The sequence below is a fragment of the Delphinus delphis genome, chromosome 6, assembly GCF_949987515.2.
Source record: "Delphinus delphis chromosome 6, mDelDel1.2, whole genome shotgun sequence".
NCBI classification, from domain to species: domain Eukaryota; kingdom Metazoa; phylum Chordata; class Mammalia; order Artiodactyla; family Delphinidae; genus Delphinus; species Delphinus delphis.
The window spans coordinates 81,404,947-81,425,087 of NC_082688.1; positions in this window are offsets into that span (position 1 = coordinate 81,404,947).

Genomic DNA, 20,141 nt, shown 5'->3' on the forward strand with positions numbered 1-20,141 from the left:
ATATCTATTCAACCAGAAGAATGCTATAGCATTTACCTTTCAAAATAACTATTTTCTAAGATTACTTTTAATTAGCTAATGGCTTTTGTTCTGCCACACACACACAATAAATGTATTTGCATAGTATCTCACAGTTTATACTTTACTCTGATAATTATCCCTCTTATGAATTGAAAGTTTGTTCCCCCCAACAGAATTCATATGTGGAAACTCTACCCTCTAATGAGATGGTATTAGGAGGTAGGGCCTTTGGGAAGGGATTAGAATTAGATGAGGTCATGAGGGTGGAGCCCTCATGAATGGGATTAGTACCCTCGAAAGAGTCACAGAAGAGCTTGCTTCCCCTCTCTGCTTCTGCCATGTGAGAACACAGCAAGAAGACAGCCATCTATGAACCAGGGAGCAGGCCCTCACTAGACACTGGGTCTGCTGGCACCTTGATCTTGGACTTTCCAGCCTCCAGAACTGTGAGAAATAAATATTTGTTCTTTAAGCCACCCAGTGTACGGTATTTTTCTTACAGCAGCCCAAAGAGACTAAGACAATGCCCATTTCATATTTATGGAAAATGAAACTAAGAGGTAATACATGAAGGAGCTTGTGTCTCAAACCCAGTGGCCACGTGGCATGTTATACAAGTGCCAATCATGAGACTGTCTTCCCCAGCTTTGGTTTCATACCATAGTTGCCTTGAGGTTTCCAAAAGCTAGTCTCTTCCAGAGCTGCCTCTGCTGCACAGCCTTGTCCTGGGGGATGGGTGCTCCCTTTGCCTTCCACAGCTGCATGGCTCTCACTCCCATCTCTCCACTCCCTGGCCTCCCTGTCCAGGCTGGCACCTTTAGACTTGCCTCTCCCTTCTGGAGATGTGATTACCAATTCTGATTCGGACAGTCTAGGCCCCTGGAAAGGCCAAGAGGAGTTGCTCTCTTCTGAAGAAAGACCCCTGATCTTATTCGGCATACGCAGAAAATTATTAGAAATATGTCTCCAGTACACTGGCCCCTGGCTCTGGTTCACATGGTGGCTCACCCCTCCAGGAGAGGCTGTCACCAACATCCTGGAGGGGGAAGGATCCCTTCAAATCGGCTTTGGAGATCTCTTTGGAAATGGGGTGACTTGAAGGCGGTATCTTTTCCTATTGCTCATGAGTTGTTTGCCTGGTGACCACTCGGGGTGTCTGTACTGATCTCCTGTCTACCCCAGGTGGTGACAATTGGTCAAACCAAGCCCTGCTGAGCACACCGTGTGCCTCTGCAGTGGGTCCATGGATGTACATGAAACTCACGGTTCTCCCAGGGGCCCTCTGACACATTCAGCGAGAGGCTGGCCATCTGAGGGGCCACTTAACTTTTGGGACGTGTTAGGTTAGCAGAACTCGGCACACTTCTGTTCAGACAGCCTCTTGGCATTCTCCCCATAATAGTCTTCCCTGCGCTCTCTGTGATGGCATGTTTCCATCCATTTTTATGCTTAATGTCTGTTTGGGGGGGACCCCAAACTGAACCCCACATTGTCTGATTCCTTTCTCCTTCCATTGGAGCTGCTAGAGGGGAGCATACTTTAACTCCAAGGCAGTCTCTGGATGAGGTCTTCACCTCTGGAGCTGTCAGCTTTGAATTCTGCTCTGACATCCTTGGGGTGTGCTATGCGGCTGCTTCCCACTAGCTATCTATTTCACATTTGGTAGTGTATATCTGTCCATGCCACTCTCTCACTTCGTCCAGGCTTACCCTTCCTCCTTCCTGTGTCCTCAAGTCCATTCTCTACGTCTGCATCTTTTTTCCTGTCCTGATCCTAGGTTCTTCAGAACAATTTTTTTTTTTGATTCCATATATGTGTTAGCATACGGTATTCATTTTCCTCTTTCTGACTCACTTCAATCTGTTTGACAGTCTCTAGGTCCATCCACCTCACTACAAATAACTCAATTTCGTTTCTTTCAATGGCTGAGTAATATTCCATTGCATATATGTGCCACATCTTCTTTATCCATTCATCTGTCAATGGACACTTAGGTTGTTTCCATGTCCTGGCTACCGTAAACAGAGCTGCAATGAACATTGTAGTACATGACTCTTTTTGAATTACAGTTTTCTCAGCGTACATGCCCAGTAGTGGGATTGCTGGGTCGTATGGTACTTCTATTTTTAGTTTTTTAAGGAATCTCCATATTCTTCTCCACAGTGGCTGTATCAATTTACATTCCCACAAACACTGCAAGAGGGTTCCCTTTTCTCCACACCCTCTCCAGCATTTACTGTTTGTAGATTTTCTGATGATGGTCGCCCTGACTGGTGTGAGGTGATACCTCACTGTAGTTTTTTTTTTGTGTGTGTGTGGTACGCAGGCCTCTCACTGTTGTGGCCTCTCCCGTTGCGGAGCACAGGCTCCGGACACGCAGGCTCCGAGGCCATGGCTCACGGGCCCAGCCACTCCGCGGCATGTGGGATCTTCCCGGACCAGGGCACGAACCCGTGTCCCCTGCACTGGCAGGCAGACTCTCAACCACTGCGCCACCAGGGAAGCCCACCTCACTGTAGTTTTGATTTGCATTTCTCTAATGATTAGTGATGTTGAGCATCATTTCATTGTTTGTTGGCAATCTGTGTATCTTCTTTAGAGAAATGTCTGTTTAGGTCTTCTGACCATTTTTGGATTGGGTTGTTTGATTTTTTTTGATATTGAGCTGCATGAGCTGCTTGTAAATTTTGGAGATTAATCCTTTGTCAGTTGCTTCATTTGCAAATATTTTCTCCCAATCTGAGGGTTGTCTTTTTGTCTTGTTTATGGTTTCCTTTGCTGTGCAAAAGCTTTGAAGTTTCATTAGGTCCCATTTGTTTACTTTTGTTTTTATTTCCATTTCTCTAGGAGGTGGGTCAAAAAGAATCTTGCTGTGATTTATGTCATAGAATGCTGGGCCTATGTTTTCCTGTAAGAGTTTGCTAGTGTCTGGCCTTACATTTAGGTCTTTAATCCATTTTGAGTTTATTTTTGTGTGTGGTGTTAGGGAGTGTTCTAATTTCATTCTTTTACATGTAGCTGTGCAGTTTTCCCAGCACCACTTATTGAAGAGGCGGTCCTTTCTGCACTGTACATTCCTGCCTCCTTTATCAAAGATAAGGTGACCATATGTGCGTGGGTGTATCTCTGGGCTTTCTATCCTGTTCCATTGATCTATATTTCTGTTTTTGTGCCAGTACCATACTGTCTTGATTACCGTAGCTTTGTAGTATAGTCTGAAGTCAGGGAGCCTGATCTCTCCAGCTCCATTTTTCTTTCTCAAGATTGTTTTGGCTATTCGGAGTCTTTTGTGTTTTCATACAAATAGTGAAATTTTTTGTTCTAGTTGTGTGAAAAATGACATTGATAGTTTGATAGGGATTGCACTAGGGTAGTATAGTCATTTTCACTAGAATGTTGATCCTTCCGATCCAAAAACATGGTATATCTCTCCATCTGTTTGCATCATCTTTAATTTCTTTCATCAGTGTCTTCTAGTTTTTTGCATATAGGTCTTTTGTCTACTTAGGTAGGTTTATTCCTAGCTATTTTATTCTTTTTGTTGCAATGGTGAATGGGATTGTTTCCTTAATTCACTTTCAGATTTTTCATCATTAGTGTATAGGAAAGCCAGAGATTTCTGTGCATTAATTTGGTATCCTGCTACTTTACCAAATTCATTGATTAGCTCTAGTAGTTTTCTGGTAGGATCTTTAGGATTCTCTATGTATAGTATCATGTCATCTGCAAACATTGACAGTTTTACTTCTTCTTTTCCAATATGAATTCCTTTTATTTCTTTTTCTCTCAATTGCTGTGGCTAAAACTTGCAAAACTATGTCGAATAATAGTGGTGAGAGTGGGCAACCTTGTCTTGTTCCTGATCTTAGTGGAAATGGTTTCAGTTTTTCACCATTGAGGATGATGTTGGCTGTGGGTTTGTCATATATGGCCTTTATTATGTTGAGATAAGTTACCTCTATGCCTATTTCTTGACAGTTTTTATCACAAATTGGTATTGAATTTTGTCGAAAGCTTTTTCTGCATCTATTGAGATGATCATATGGTTTTTCTCCTTCAGTTTGTTAATATGGTTTATCACATTGATTGATTTGCATATATTGAAGAATCCTTGCATTCCTGGGATAAACTACTTGATCATGGTGTATGATCCTTTTAATGTGCTGTTGGATTCTGTTTGCAAGTATTTCATTGAGGATTTTTGCATCTATGTTCATCAGTGATATTATCCTGTAGTTTTTTTTTGTGTGTGACATCTTTGTCTGGTTTTGGTATCATGGTGATGGTGGCCTTGTAGAATGGGTTTGGGAGTGTTCCTCCCTCTGCTGTATTTTGGTAGAGTTTGAGAAGGATAGCTTTTAGCCCTTCTCTAAATGTTTGATAGAATTTGCCTGTGAAGCCATCTGGTCCTGGGCTTTTGTTTGCTGGAAAATTTTTTTTTTTTTTTTTTGCGGTACGCGGGCCTCTCACTATTGTGGCCTCTCCCGTTGCAGAGCACAGGCTCCGGACGCGTAGGCTCAGCAGCCATGGCTCACAGGCCTAGCCGCTCCGTGGCATGTGGGATCTTCCTGGACTGGGGCATGAACCCGTGTCCCCTGCATCGGCAGGCAGACTCCCAACCACCGCGCCACCAGGGAAGCCCTGCTGGAAAAGTTTTAATCACATTTTCAATTTCAGTGCTTGTGATTGGTCTGTTTATATTTTCTATTTCTTCCTGGTCAGTCTCAGAAGGTTGTGCTTTTCTAAGAATTTGTCCATTTCTTCTACGTTGTCCATTTTATTGGCATATAGTTGCTTGTAGTAATCTCTCATGATCCTTTGTATTTCTGCAGTGTCACTTGTTACTTCTCCTTTTCCATTTCTAATTCTATTGATTTGAGTCTTCTCCCTTTTTTCTTGATGAGTCTGGCTAATGGTTTATCGATTTTGTTTATCTTCTCAAATAACCAGCTTTTAGTTTTATTGATCTTTGCTATCATTTCCTTCCTTTCTTTTTCATTTATTTCTGATCTGATCTTTATAATCTCTTTCCTTCTACTAACTTTGCATTTTTTAAATTCTTCTTTCTCTAATTGCTTTAGGTGTAAGGTTAGTTGTTTATTTGAGATGTTTCTTGTTACTTCAGGTAGGATTGTATTGCTATAAACTTCCCTCTTAGAACTGCTTTTGCTGTATCCCATAGGTTTTGGATCATCATGTTTTCATTGTAATTTGTTCCTAGATATTTTTTGATTTATGCAGTGATTTCTGGTTATTTAGTAGTGTATTGTTTAGCTTCCATGTGTTTGTATTTTTTACAGTTTTTTTTCTTGTAATGGATATCTAGTCTCATAGTGTTGTGGTCGGAAAAGATACTTGATAAGATTTCAATTTTCTTAAATTTACCAAGGCTTGATTTGTGATCCAAGATATGATCTATCCTGGAGAATGTTCCATGAGCATTTGAGAAGAAAGTGTATTCTTTTGTTTTTGGATGGAACATCCTATAAATATCAATTAAGTCCATCTTGTTTAATGTATCATTGAAAGCTTGTGTTTCCTTATTTATTTTCACTTTGGATGATCTGTCCATTGGTGAAAGTGGGGTGTTAAAGTCCCCTACTATGATTGTGTTACTGTCGATTTCCCCTTTTATGGCTGTTAGCATTTGCCTTATGTATTGAGGTGCTCCTAGGTTGGGTGCATAAATATTTACATTTATTATATCTTCTTTTTAATTTTATTTATTTATTTATTTGCGTTATGCAGGCCTCTCCCATTGTGGAGCACGCGCAGGCTCAGCGGCCATGGCTGACGGGCCTAGCCGCTCTGTGGCATGCGGGACGTTCCCAGACCGTGGCATGAACCCGTGTCCCCTGCATTGGCAGGTGGACTCTCAACCACTGCACCACCAGGGAAGCCCAATTACTACTACTTTTATTTTTATTATTGTTATTTTTTAAATTAATTAATTAATTTATTTTGGGCTGCGTTGGGTCTTCGTTGATGCATGTGGGCTTTCTCTAGTTGCAGCAAGCGGGGGCTACTCTTTGTTGCAGTGTGCTGGCTTCTCATTGCGGTGGCTTCTCTTCTAATTACTTTTGTTTTTAAATTACTACTTCTCTTTTAATTACTACTACTTTTAACTTATACTACTTTCAATTACTCAGTTGGCTCTGCATTGACATAACCGACACACAGTCAAGATGTGCTTTTAGATTCCAATGGACAGGTGATTAAGTCAAACACAAACTGACTGCCCTGCCTGTGGAAAAGAAAACATCAGAAGCTAAAGAAAAAAGAAAAAGCTGTTTTAAAATTATGGTTTGCAATTACTTGAGAGCATAGTGGAGAACTGGTGGTGTCAGTATATGCAGATAAACAGATGTTTGCTTAATAAGTCTGTACCTCACTCCTTGTTGAAGGCCAAGATGTTTTTAAGACCTCAGTACTTCGTTGTTTCAATACTGTTTCTTGCAATCCCCTGAAATCTTCCAAGAAATTAAGCCTTGCCCCCCGACCCCCCACCCCAGACTGCAGTCTGCACATGCCACCTACAGGCATAACAAGACCCTGGTTTTCTCCAAGGTAGCCACCAGGATTCCTTAACTATCATCCATAAAAACCCTGGCAGGCGGAGCAGAAGTCAAGGCAAAGGCAAGGGGCATGGTTAATACAAAAACTCGTGACACTGAGAGGGACAACAGGGGACATATAAAGGAAAATGGCAACCGAACGAGAGAAAAGAAAACGTAAGTGTTAACAAATTAAGGGCTGGGAAAACTAGGAGAGTGTATCAGTTACACGTTGGAAACAGAGGTTGGCTTTTACCTAAAACCAAACCACATGCCCTCTGATAAACGATTAGAGCCCAGAAGAGACTCTTCTAGGAAGATAAACCAGGACACACACCACAGGGTTTAAGAAATACATATTCTACAGCAAACTTTCTCCCCCCCCAAATCCAACATTGTTCTGTTTCTGGTGCTTACACAACACCTTCTTAGTTATAAAAAAAAAAACAACCCTGCAATTTCATCTCAGGCAAGCCTGTGATGGAAGGAGCTGGTAAGTAATCATCTAGTTTTACAGGCGGGAATGCCTGTGTTTTAATGTGGAGCCTTCGGGATTTCCTAAGCCAGGACCTAAGCCAAAGAACAGTCTTCTGGACATGGGGAACTTTCTCCCAGCCTCTGCACTTTGCTATTACTCACATACTTGCTCTCTCCTCTCGTGCATGCGCTTGTTGTCTGGCCAAAGAATAACACACCTACAATCAAACTTTCACTTGCCGGTTTGTCACTTAGAAAAAAAATTCTACCTTCCCCTTGATCCCTATGATGTCATGATCGATGCTCCAGCAGGCAGTGTGGTTACATGGGAAAAGTGTAGGGTTGGGATTCAGGCAAACAATGCTGAGTCTAAATCCCAGCTCCACCACAAGCGATCAGTGTGTCTTAACCTGTTTCCTCATCAAAAAAAAAAAGAGAGGAAACAAGTGAAACTTACACTCCATCCCTATCTCATGCTTCAGGAATAAATAGGGATAAAATATCTTAGGTGCCTGGCCCAGAAAAGGTAATTATAAATCTGTTATGTCTCCTTCTTTTAATTTATATGATAAACGCAAAAAAACTCTGAAGCACTTATTCTCTTTGCTCTTTATTCATTCATCAAACTTTCCTAAGAGCAAACATTCCTGAACACAGTGAAATTGATGTGGTTGTCTCTGTGCCCATGGAACTACAGTTGGAGGGGTTCAGGAAAGGGGGAGATGAAACAGCTGTTAAATGAGTGAATGAATTTGCTTGAATTAATGAGTTTTAAATCAACTATACTCCAATAAAAAATTTTTAAAAATTAATGAGGGGTGAGGCTTGAATAAGAGCTCCATTATGTCAAAAGAAAATGAAACTAAGTTCAGGTACTGAGCTTGGAAGCCAGACCCTGCGTGGTTTAATTCTGGACTCCACCACTGGGCAAGTTGCTGAAGTTTTCTGTTCTCCCCTTTCTTCTTCTGTAAAGTTGAAATAATAATAGTTCCCCATTGGGTTACTGAGAAAAGTAAAAGCAACACCCCTCCCTAGAGCTCCCCATTTCTCCCCAGCATTTACTCCACACATCAACAGGATTCCTGAGGTGCCTAGGTTTCCACTTAGCCTCTGGCCATCCTGAACAGCCAAACTGCCCCAAGGAAGCACCCTAACTCATTGGTCCTCCTGGATGACAAAAAAGAAAAGCCGACTGGCCCCCGGGGTAGGACCATGCTACTTATGGCACCTTTTGAGAGTATGCCCAGGCCCAAGGGTTGACAACCAGAAAACCCAGCCCTTCCAGAAGCTGTGGCCCTCTCCTAATGGAAGTTGATTAGAATGAGCTGGGGCTCCTTGATTAGAATAACAAGGACTCTGAGCGCCAGGCTCCGCCCAGACCTTCTGAGAGCACAGTCTTTGCGTTCCCACCTGGGCCCCCTGAGAAACTGACGTCCTCCATCTGGTTCGGCAGAGGCAGCAGCCCGTGGAAGGAAGGGCAGGACGGGATAGTAAAGTAAGGAACAGGAAGCCCACAGTCTGGGAATCACCTCGGTGTGGACGGTTACTACCTACATGCATAAACCTTAAGACTTAAGTGTCCTCGTGCGTGCACCGCGGAAGGACTCTGCAAAGAAAGGTAAACCGCTAAGGCAAGTAGAAATGATGAATTCTTTCAGCCAAATGCTATCCCAAGCATTGGAATACGCAGGTGAGATGTTACATAAAAGTACTAGAGGGCTTCCCTGGTGGCGCAGTGGTTGGGGGTCCGCCTGCCGATGCAAGGGGCGCGGATTCGTGCCCCGGTCCGGGGGGATCCCGCGTGCCGCGGAGCGGCTGGGCCCGTGGGCCGTGGCCGCTGGGCCTGCGCGTCTGGAGCCTGTGCTCCGCGGCGGGAGAGGCCGCGGCGGTGAGAGGCCCGCGTACCGCAAAAAAAAAAAAAAAAAAAAAAAAAAAACTACTAGAAAGACACGTCACACGAATTCCTCTCCCCCTACTCCCCCACCCCCCAGAAAAAACAAAACTCTTACAGCTTATTTTAAATAAGAAAAGGGCACAAGAAATACTCAAATCAATATTAATAATAAAAGTAACTTCTTAGCTTGACTGTCCTGGACTAGAAGCCCCTTCTCGGTCGGGCGGTGGACGCTAGGGCAGAAATGCAACCTTACACTGCGCTAGGGAAGCTGCACGCGGCGCAGCCCGGGTCGCCATGGAAACCACGGTGGTTGGGCGGACCCGGGGCCGACGCGGGGCTGGTGGGTGGGGTTCCGCAGTGGCTGCTGGGGAGACGCCAGAGTGGCGGCTGGGGGCTGCGAGAAAGCTCAGGAGAAGACAGCAACTTCTGGGTTCCCATGGCCCGCAAGAGCTCGGCTCCTGCTCGAGACCCGGGAAGGAAAACAGAAAGTTGCTTCCCATCCAAGAATTTCCAAATCTGCCGGATGATCAGTAGCACTTGGTTAGAAACCTAGACCCCAGGTTCCCAGTGCTGCTGCCTTAGCAAATCAAAATCTCCGCGGCGAGGATCCGGAGTCTGCGTTTAACCAGGTGCTTTATAGGGTCGGGAGGTTGGGAGACAACGGGTCCGCCTCTTCTGTTTTCTCAGCCCCCCCCCCCGTAATAGTAAAAGAATATGCACCCTAATTTCCTCCCCAGCAGCTTTCTAGGAGGGGAATTCCTGCGAGCTGGAAATGCAGAGCCCGTTCAGTTTCTTGAACTGAACTGCAAGCTGATTGGAAGCGTCGCTGTTTTTTGCGGGTTTCCCACTTGGGGGCAGCCTCGTCCTTCGCTCCTGTTCATTTGGCAAAGCAGTGGCCCACGGTATATAGTCCAGTTAATTCCGGCTTCAGTCTCCTTAATATAAGCTCTTGTAGAAAGCGGGGCTTGGGTGCAGAGAGAGATGTCTCCCTAGGAGGAGTGGGAGAGTAGCTGAGCCTAGGGCTCTAAATGTAAGATTCTCTTAGCTCCAATTCCTGGTTCACACTTAGGATTCAGAACAATGAATCTGTGTTTGTAAAGAAATAATGTTCTCATTGAGAATAATGCATGTGCACTAGGCAACAGATTTCTCAGCCCTCTGGGCCTTATCCTTTATTGGACAATTGGATGGGACCTCAGGATTGATTTAGACAGCCCCAGCCGGGCTTTAGAGTTAGGCCTGGACCCCTGGGAACCATGGGCCTCATTTGCCCACTTTCAGGAGGCAGCATGGTGGTGAAACGGGAGAGGGACTCAGCTTCTGAGTAGTGGGGATTCCCATAGTATAGTCCTCCCTGAAAGTAAAAATGGAAGCTGCAAAATTTGCACAGCCTTCCTTAGAAATCTAGGGAGGCTCAGCCCAGTAGAATGGGATAACCTATGGATCTCTACAACCTTATGCATTTACCATGCTTTCTTACAATAACCTATGTTTATAGGTCTGATTTCTGTGTTATTGCATGCATGCATATAATATCACATCCAACCTCACATAGGCTGGAAGTGATAGGGTTGAAACCGAGCAGGACCCTGTGGGGCCTTCCTGGGCACAGACGCCCTGTGTCCTGGCATCTTGTTTGTAGAAAAGCTTTAGCCTGTTAGGCCTTTCCTGAGTTCCAAGGGCAAATTTAATCAGAGAAATGCAAAAACAAAGGAAACAGTCCAGCAGGACAAAATAATAATAGTTTATGCATAGAACAAAGTCAAGGACCTTTAGTTCCTCATCAAGGGCTATAGATAAGTCCTGAGACCTATCCTTGAGTTGTTTTGCAGATACTTAAAACCCCCACCAGGTGGAAGAAGTTAACTGCGTGCTGACCTCACAGGGCTTAGACCCCAGACTGATTGGAGCCAGAAGGTTGATGGTTGAGATTCCCGAAATAGCACCCTGTTACCTCGCCATCAACCAAACAGAACTGTGCAGGAGCTGATGATAGACACTATGACCCTCTCCCTCATACAGTTTTAAAAAACCCTTCCTTGAAAGCCATCAGGGAGTTTGGATCTTTTGAGCATGAGCTGCCTGTTCTCCTTGCTTGGCCGCATCTTGGGTCCCTTGCAGTAACCACTGTACTTTCCTTCACCACAGCCCAGTGTCGGTAGATTTGGGTGTAGTTGTGTGTTGGGTGAGTGGACCCAAGTTTGGTTCGGTAACAGAGCCAGATCTTCCTTAGCACAAGGCAGAACCCAGGCCCAGCACCAGGCCAGCCAGCAGGGGCTGGGGAGAACAACTGGTTAACTGGTTTCATTTTCTCGGTCACCCAAGTAATCAGTGTTGCAAAATGGGAGTAGAGGGCAGTCAGCTTTCAAGCAGTGAGCAGAAGAAAGCCCCCACTGTTGGCTTTTGAGTGTGAGCAGGAGGGTAATCCTTCTTCAAAAGATATCTGGTCAGGAAAATTTAGGAAGTTCATTAAAATAAGGTCAAAGTAGTCATTTAGTGACTGACAGAATTTGCATGGAGACAGAGCAGAGAGCCAAGCTTGATTTTGAATTTCCTGGTTTCCTCGAGGGGGAGAAAGTAATGCTATTAGTCAGGCTTGACAACAGAAGGAGAACCAGGGGTTCTTATTTCGTATTAATTTTATAAAATTTAATTTAATTAATAAATTTAATTTTAATTAAATTTAAAAAAAATTTGTTTTGGTGGAAAGATAACAAGTTAGTCTTGGATAGAAAGAAGCTGAAGGACTTGTGGGATATTTAGGCAGACCAAAAACAGGTGTGTTGGGGCTAGATTCTGGATTATACTAATTTGGATTACAGGTGCTACTTGAAATCATTAGCACAGGTAGGATCAGCTGCTGCAGAGAAAATATTTTTTTTTTTTGCGGTACGCGGGCCTCTCACTGTTGTGGCCTCTCCCGTTGCGGAGCACAGGCTCCGGACGCGCAGGGCCAGTGGCCATGGCTCACGGGCCCAGCCGCTCTGCGGCATGTGGGATCTTCCCGGACCGGGGCACGAACCCGTGTCCCCTGCATCGGCAGGCGGACTCTCAACCACTGCGCCACCAGGGAAGCCCGAGAAAACATTTTTGTGACTAAAGAGGACAGACATCTCAGGATACCAGAGGAGAAAGAGATTTTGAAGATGACAGAAATGGTCCTTTGACATTTTTTGAGTTTCCTATCTTTTTGCCACGCTCTACACACAGACACAAAGCAAGAGCTATTTTATCCGCAAAATAGAAAGGTGGAGATGGCAGCAGCAGATGGGATTTTTTCGTGCTAAGACTCAAATTCCTGAAAGCACTATGATTTTTTAGAAGCCCCCAAAACTTCTCTCTCTCATGTTTTAGGTCTCCATCAAGGAAAGGCTGAATCCCTAGAGTGAATGAATCAAAAGTTAAAAACAATAATACAAAAGTCTGTGCATTGAGCCTGCTGTTAAACGTTTGTACATTTAATCATGTGTGCTCCTGCAGGGCGCATGTGGAAGCACAACAAAGATGCTTTCTGGAGCTCAGGAGGCTGGAGCTCAGGAGGCTGCGAGGTCAGATGGCATGGAGTTCCTGCTGGAGGACTCCTTCTCCTATCAGTAGGCACATCCAGAGTGTCTTTAGTGTGCAGAGCTGTGCAGAGTTAGACAGACTCAAAGCACAAATATCCTGAGACAGAGAGACAGAGAGAGTTCCCCAGCAGTTCCTGTCACTGTGTGAAATCGAGGAAGAAGTACAAGCAAAATGTGGGCATCAAAGATGAGAAGCTGAGCAAAGCTCACACGCTTGGCTGCTGAAAGAAAAGGGCCTGGGGCCTGCCACTTTCATGTGTGGTCACGATGATTAACTAGCAGGTGTCAGAAAACATCTGACAGCTCTTAGGCTTGGATAAGTGTTTGATAAAAGGCAGTATCCAACCTTCAAAAAAGTTTATCCCCAAAGTCGTTTGTATGTCTGTTGTTTGAACCTGGAAATGCTTTCATTCTCGGAACAGGTCCTCCAAATCCGTTTATCCCTGTAGGCATACATTTATTCTGTAGTCACCAACAGATATTTACTAAGCACCTACTGTCTGCCCAGTAGAGTGCGAAGCATATAGTAGTAACAAGCAGACAAAAATTCTGGCTGTCACGGACCTTAAATTCTAGTGGGAGGAAACAGACAATAAATACGAAGTAAGAAATAAATAAGAGAAGCGTGCTGTGTTTTAGACGGGGATAAATGCAAAAGAGAAGAACCAGGTAGGGATGGGGAAAAGAAATACTGGGGCATGTAGTTAGGGTAGCCCTCACTGAAAGGGGGACATTCAAGCAAAGACCTCAGAGGTGCAGAAGTTAATTGTGCAGGTATGTGGAGGATTGAATCCAGGGCTGAGGGGAAAGCAAATGCAAAGGCCCTGAAGTGGGAGCATGATCACGTGTTTAAAAAACAGAAAGGAGGCAGTGTGACTGGAGGGGACTGTCAGGTGGGAGAGTGTTGGGAGATGAGCTCAGAGAAGCAGTGGTCAGAGCAGTGGCTCTACAGAGTCTTGTATTCCTTTGACTTTTTCTCTGAGCTAGGAACTTGTTGAAGCATTTTGAGAAGAATGGTGTGATCTGACTTACTTTTTAAAATATTGAGATATAATTCATTTACCACTAAATTCACCCATTTACAATATAAAATTCAGTGGTTTTAATCTATTCAGAGTTGTGCAGCCATTAGCATTATATTATTCCCGAACATTCTCATTATCCCCAGTCAAGCTCTGTACCAATTAGGAGTCACTCTCCACCCATTCTCCCACCCCCCACGTCCCTGGAAATGACTAACCTACTTTCTGTCTCTGTGAATTTGCCAATTTGGGGCAATTCATAAAAATGGAGTCATACAACATTGTGGCCCTTTGTGTCTGGTTTTTCTTTCACCTGGCATAATGTTCTCAGGATTCATTCATGTTGTAGCATGCATCAGTGTAACTGACCCGGGTTCTTGGCCTCTTTAAATTCAGGCAAGGCCTAACTGGGACTCCTGCTGCAGCAGAAGAGAACAAAACCAAGTAACAGGTTCCCTTGCTCACTCCCTGAGTGGAGGCGAGTTGGTCCCTTATATGGGGTGAGGGTAAGGGCGGGTCCAGGCGTCAGGCCAGAGGGGTGGTTTGCCCACCCCTTTGGTGGTGGTGTGTGCAGGGGGCATGCGCAGTACCCTGCTTCTGCTCCTGACACCTCAGAAGTGGCAGTTGGGTTTTTGGTCTTTTTGTATCTTGTTCATAATTCACCTCAACTGTGCGTGCCAGCATTTATTTTCAGTCTCTTATAGTTTCTTTGTATAGTTTCTGTTGCTCAAGGAGACATTTGTCCAGGTGCAAACGCTTGCAGCAAAGGGTCCCAGGTCCCAGCCTGTCTCATCAGTACCTCATTTTTCCCGTGGCTGAATGATATCACATTCTATGGCTATACCACATTTTATTTATCCATTCATTAGTTGATGAACATTTGGGTAGTTTCCACTCTTTGTGCTATTTTGGATAATGTCACAAACATTCAAGTTCAACTATTTTCATGTGAACATATGTTTTCAATTTTCTTGGGTATATACCTAGGAGTGGAATTGCTGGGTTATATGGTAATTCTGTGTTTAACTTTTTAAGGAACTGCCAAACTATTTTTCAGAGCAGCTGTACTTCAGCAATGCATGAGAGTTTCAATTTCTCCATATCCTCACCATCTTTCTTTTTAAGCCACCCTAGCATGTATTTCATTGAGCTTTTGATTTGCATTTCCCTAAAGACTAATGATGTGAAACATCTTTTCATGTGCTTAGTGGACATTTGTATATCTTCTTTGGAGAAATATCTATTCATATCTGTTACTCACTTTAAAACTGGGTTATTTTTGTTTTTACTGAATTGTAACATTTATTTTAGATACTAGACTCTTAACAGATGTATGATTTAAAAATATTTTCTCCCATTCTCTCGGTTGTCTTTTTCACTTTCTTTATGGGGTCCTTTGAAGCACAAAAGTGTTTAATTTTGATGAACTCCATGTTTTATTTTGTTGATAGTGCTTTCATTGTCATATTTGAAAACCATTGCCTAATTTAAGATTACTGAATTTTATTCCTATGTTTTCTTTTAAGAGCTCTTATATTTAGACCTTTGATCCATTTTGAGTTAATTTTTAAATTTGGTGTGAGGAATAGGTACAACTTCATTACTTTCTGTGTGGCTATCCAGTTGTCCTTTTGGTGTAAAGGCTGTTCTTTCCCCTTTTAATTGTCTTGGTACCCTTGTCAAAAATCAATTGTCCATAAACGTATGGGTTTATCTCTGGAGTCTCAGTTATATTTCACGCATCAACCTATCTATCCTTATGCCAGTTCCATACTGCCTTGAGTAGTGTAGCTATGTATTAATTTTTGAAATCCAGAAGTGTGAGTCCTCCAACTTCGTTCTTCTTTTTTGAGATTGTTTTGGCTATTCTGGGTGCCTTGCATTTTCGTATGAAATTTTAGGACCAACTTGCCAATTTCTGCAAAACAGACAGCTGGGATTTTGATAAGGATTGCCTCCAATCTGGAAATCAGTTGGGTGAGTATTGCCATCTTAATATTACTGAATCTTCTAATCCATGAATATGGGACGTATTTCCATATATTTAGGTCTTCTTTAATTTCTTTCAATGATATTTTGTTGTTACGGTGTACAAGTCTTGCACTTATTTTGTTAAATTAATCACTGAGTATTTTATTGTTTGTGATGCTATTGTAAATAGAATTGTTTTCTTAATTTCATTTTTTGATTGTTCATTGCTAGATTATAGAAATACAATTGATTTTTGTATATTGATTTTGTATCCTGCAACCTTGTTGAACTCATTTGTAAGCTCTAATCATTTGTGTAATCTGTAGATTTGACAAGATCATGTCATCTGAGAATAGAGATAGTTTTAATTCTTACTTTCCAATTTGTATGCTTATTATTTTATTTCCGTGTTTAATTGCCCAGGATAAAACCTCCAATGCAATGTTGAAAAGGAATGGTAAGAGAAGACATTTTCCTGATCTTTGGGGGAAAGTTTTCAGTTTTTGCCCATTAAGCATGATGATAACCGTAGGTTTTTCTTGACAAGATGCTCTTGACAAAGCTGAAGAAGTTTCTATATTTTCCTAGTTTGTTGGGTGCTTCTATCATGAAAAGATGTTGGATTTTGTCAAATACAGGCATACCTCAGAGATATTGCAGGTTCAGTTCCAGACAACCACAATAAAGTGAATATTGCAATAAAGTGAGTCATGAATATTGGGGTTTCCCAGAGCATATAAAAGTTATGTTTATACTATAGTGTAGTCTATTAAATGTGATAGCATTATGTCTAAAAAATGTACCTACCTTAATTAAAAAATACTTTATTGCTAAAAATGCTAACCATCATCTGAGCCTTCAGCTAGTTGTAATCTTTTTGCTGGTGCAGGGTCTTGCCCCGATGTTGATGGCTGCTGACTGATCAGGATGGTGGTTGCAGAAGGTTGGAGTGTCTGTGGCAATTTCTTAAAATAAGACAACAATGAAGTTTGCACATCAATTGACTCTTCACAAACAATCTCTCTGTAGCATGTAATGCTGTTTGATAGCATTTTACCCACTTCTTTCAAAACTGGAGTGAATCTTAAACTCTCCTGTTACTTTATCAACTAAGTTTATGTAATATTCTAACTACTTTGTTGTCATTTCAACAGTCCTCGTAGCTTCTTCACCAGGAGTAAATTCCATCTCAAGAAACCACTTTCTTTGCTCGTTCATTAGAAGCACCTCCTCATCCATTAAAGTTTTAACATGAGATTGAAGCAATTCAGGCATGTCTTCAGGTTCCACTTCCAGTTCTCTTGCTATTTCCGCCACATCTGCAGTTACTTCCTTCACTTAAGTCTTGAACCCCTCAAAGTCATCCATGAGGGTTGGAATTAGCTTCTTCCAAACTCCTGTTAATGTTGATATTTTGACCTCTTTCTACAAATCATAAATGTTCCTGATGGCATCTATAATGGTGAATCTTTTTCAGGGGGTTTTCAATTTACTTTGCCCATATCCATCAGAGGAATCACACTATCTATGACAGGTATAGCCTTATGAAATGTATTTCTTAAATAAGACTTGAAAATCAAAATTACTTCTTGATCCACTGGCTGCAGAATGGTTGTTTTGTTAGCAGGCATGAAAACAACATTGATCTCACTGTACATCTCCATCAGAATTCTTGGGTGACCAGGTACATTGTCAATGAGCAGTAAAATTTTGAAAGGAGTCTTTTTTTTCTGAGCAATAGATCTCAACAGTGGGCTGAAGATATTCAGTAAACCATGTTGTAAGCAAGTGTGCTGTCATCCAGGCTTTGTTGTTTCATTGATAGAGCACAAGCAGAGTAGATTAAGCATAATTATTAAGGGCCCTAAGATTTTTGGAATGGTAAATGAGCACTGGCTTCAACTTAAAGTCACCAGCTGCATTAGCCCCTAACAGGAGAGTCAGCCTGTCCTTTGAAGGTTTAAAGTCATACTGACTTCTTCTTTCTAGCTATGAATGTCCTAGGTGGCATCTTCTTCTGTTTTGTCTACATTGGAATGCTATTATTTAAGCCACTTTCATGTATTTTCTCAGCTAGGATCTTCTGGACAACTTACTGCAGCTTCTACATCAGCACTTTCTACTTCACCTTGCACTATTCTGTTATGGAGACGGCTTTTTTCCTCAAACCTCATCAACCAACCTCTGCAGGTTCAAACTTTTCTTCTGCAGCTTCTTCACCTCTCTCAGCCTTCATAGAATTGAAGTGAGTTAGGGCCTTGGTCTGGATTAGGTTTTGGCTTAAGAGAATGTTGTGGCTGGTTAGATCTTCTATCCAGGCTGCCAAAACTTTCTCCACATCAGCAATAAGGCTGTTAAGCTTTCTTATCATTTGTGTGTTCACTGGAGTAGCCCTTTTAATTTTCTTCAAGAACTTTTCCTTTGTATTCACAACTTGGCCATTTGACGCATAGAGGCCTCGCTTGGGGCCTCTCGCAGCTCTAGACATGCCTTTCTCCTTAAGCTTAATCATTTCTAGCTTTTGATTTAAAGTGAGAGACATGTGACTCTTCCTTTCACTTGAATAATTAGAGGCCAATTATAGGGTTGTTAATTGGCCTAATTTCAATATTGTTGTGTCTCAAGAAATAGGGAGGCCCAAGGAGAGGGAGAGAGATGGGAAACAGCTGGTCAGTGGAGCAGTCAGAATGCACACATTTATCTAAGTTCGCCGTCTTAAATGGTTGTGGTCTGTGACACCCCAAAGCAATTATTAATACGATAGTAACATCAAAGATCACTGATCACAGATCACCATAACCAATATCATAATGATGAAAAAGTTTGAAATATTTAAGAATTGCCAAAATGTGCCACAGAGACATGAAGTGAGCAAATGCTGTTGGAAAAGTGGTGCCGATAGACTTGCTCAACACAGGGTTGCCACAAACCCTAAGCTTGTAAAAAAAAAAAAACCTCTCTCTGTAAAGTGTGATAAAGTGAAGCATAATAAAATGAGGCATGCCTGTACTTTCTCCATATCTATTGAAATCATTATATTTTTTTGTTCTTTATTTTATTAATATGGTATGTTACACTGATTGCTTTTCATATATTGAATCAACATTGCATTCCTGGAATAAATCCCACTCGGTCATAGTGTATTACCCTTTTTATATGTTGCTGGAGTCTGTTTGCTTACATTTTATTGAGGATCTTTGCATCTATATTCATAAGTGATATTGGTCTGTAGTTTTCTTGTGATTTCTTTATTTGTTTTGGTATCATGGTAATGATTTGCGAAGTGTCCCTTCCTTGTATATTTTTTACAGGAGTTCCTTAACTCTTCTTTAGATGTTTGGTAGAATGAACCAGTGAGGCCATTGGAGCCTGGGCTTTTCTTTGTGGGAAGTTTTTGATTACCAGTTCAATCTCTTTATTTGTTATAAGCCTATTCAGATATCCTATTTCTTCTTGATTGAGTTTTGGTAGTTTGTGTCTTTCTAGAAATGTATCCATTTCATCTACATTATCTAATCTGTTGGCATACAACAGTTAATATTATTCCCTTATAACCCTTTTTATGTTTGTAAGGTCAGAAATAGTATCTTTCATTTCTGATTTTAGTAATTTGAGTATCTTTTTTTTTCTTGTCAGTCTAGCTAAAAAATTGTCAGTTTATCTTTTCAAAGAACCAACTTTTGGTTTTATTTATTTTCTGTATCAATTATCTACTCTCTAATTTATTTCTGCTCTAATATTTATTCTCTCCTCAATTCTGCCTGCTTTGGGTTTAGTTTGCTCTATTTTTTCTAGTTATGAAGGTGGAAGGTTAGTTTATTTGAGACCTTTTCTTTTTAACATAGGCATTTACAACTATAAATTTCTCTTTGATCACTGCTTTTATTGCATCCCATAAGTTTTGATATGTTGTGTTTTTGTTTTCATTCATCCCAATGTATTTTCTAATTTCCCTTGTGACTTCTTCTTTGATCCACTGTTTGTTTAAAAGTGTGTTTAATTTCCACACATCTGTGAATTTTTCATATTTCCTTCAGTTATTGATCTCTAATTGTGGTATACTATAAACGGCATATAGTTGGGTGATTCTGTCAATATCTTTTAACTGGAGTGTTTAGTCCACTAACACTTAGTATAATTACTGATAATACTTGCATCTGCCATTTTTCTATTTGTATTCTATACGTCTTATGTCTTTCATTTCTCTCTTCTTCCGTTACTGCCATCTTTTGTACTAAATATTTATTTTGTAGTGTACCATTTTAATTTCCCTGTCATTTATTTTCCTATGTGACTTGAGTCATTTTCTTAGTGGTTGCCCAGGGGATTACAATTAACATGTTAGTTTATAGCAATCTGGTTCATATTAATACCAGCTGTATTTCAGTGATATACTTTGCTCCTATACAGCTTTGTGCCTCTGTGCCAACCTTCATGTTGTTATTGTGATACACATTACATCCTTGTACATTGTACGGCCATCAACATAGATTTACGATTATCACTTTATGCAGTTGCCTGTTTAAATAATAGAGGAGAAAAAGAGTTACAAAAACTATTCATATTTATGTTTAATATTTACCTATTGATTTAGCTCTATCAGTTTCTTCATGTGCGTTGGAGTTACCATCTA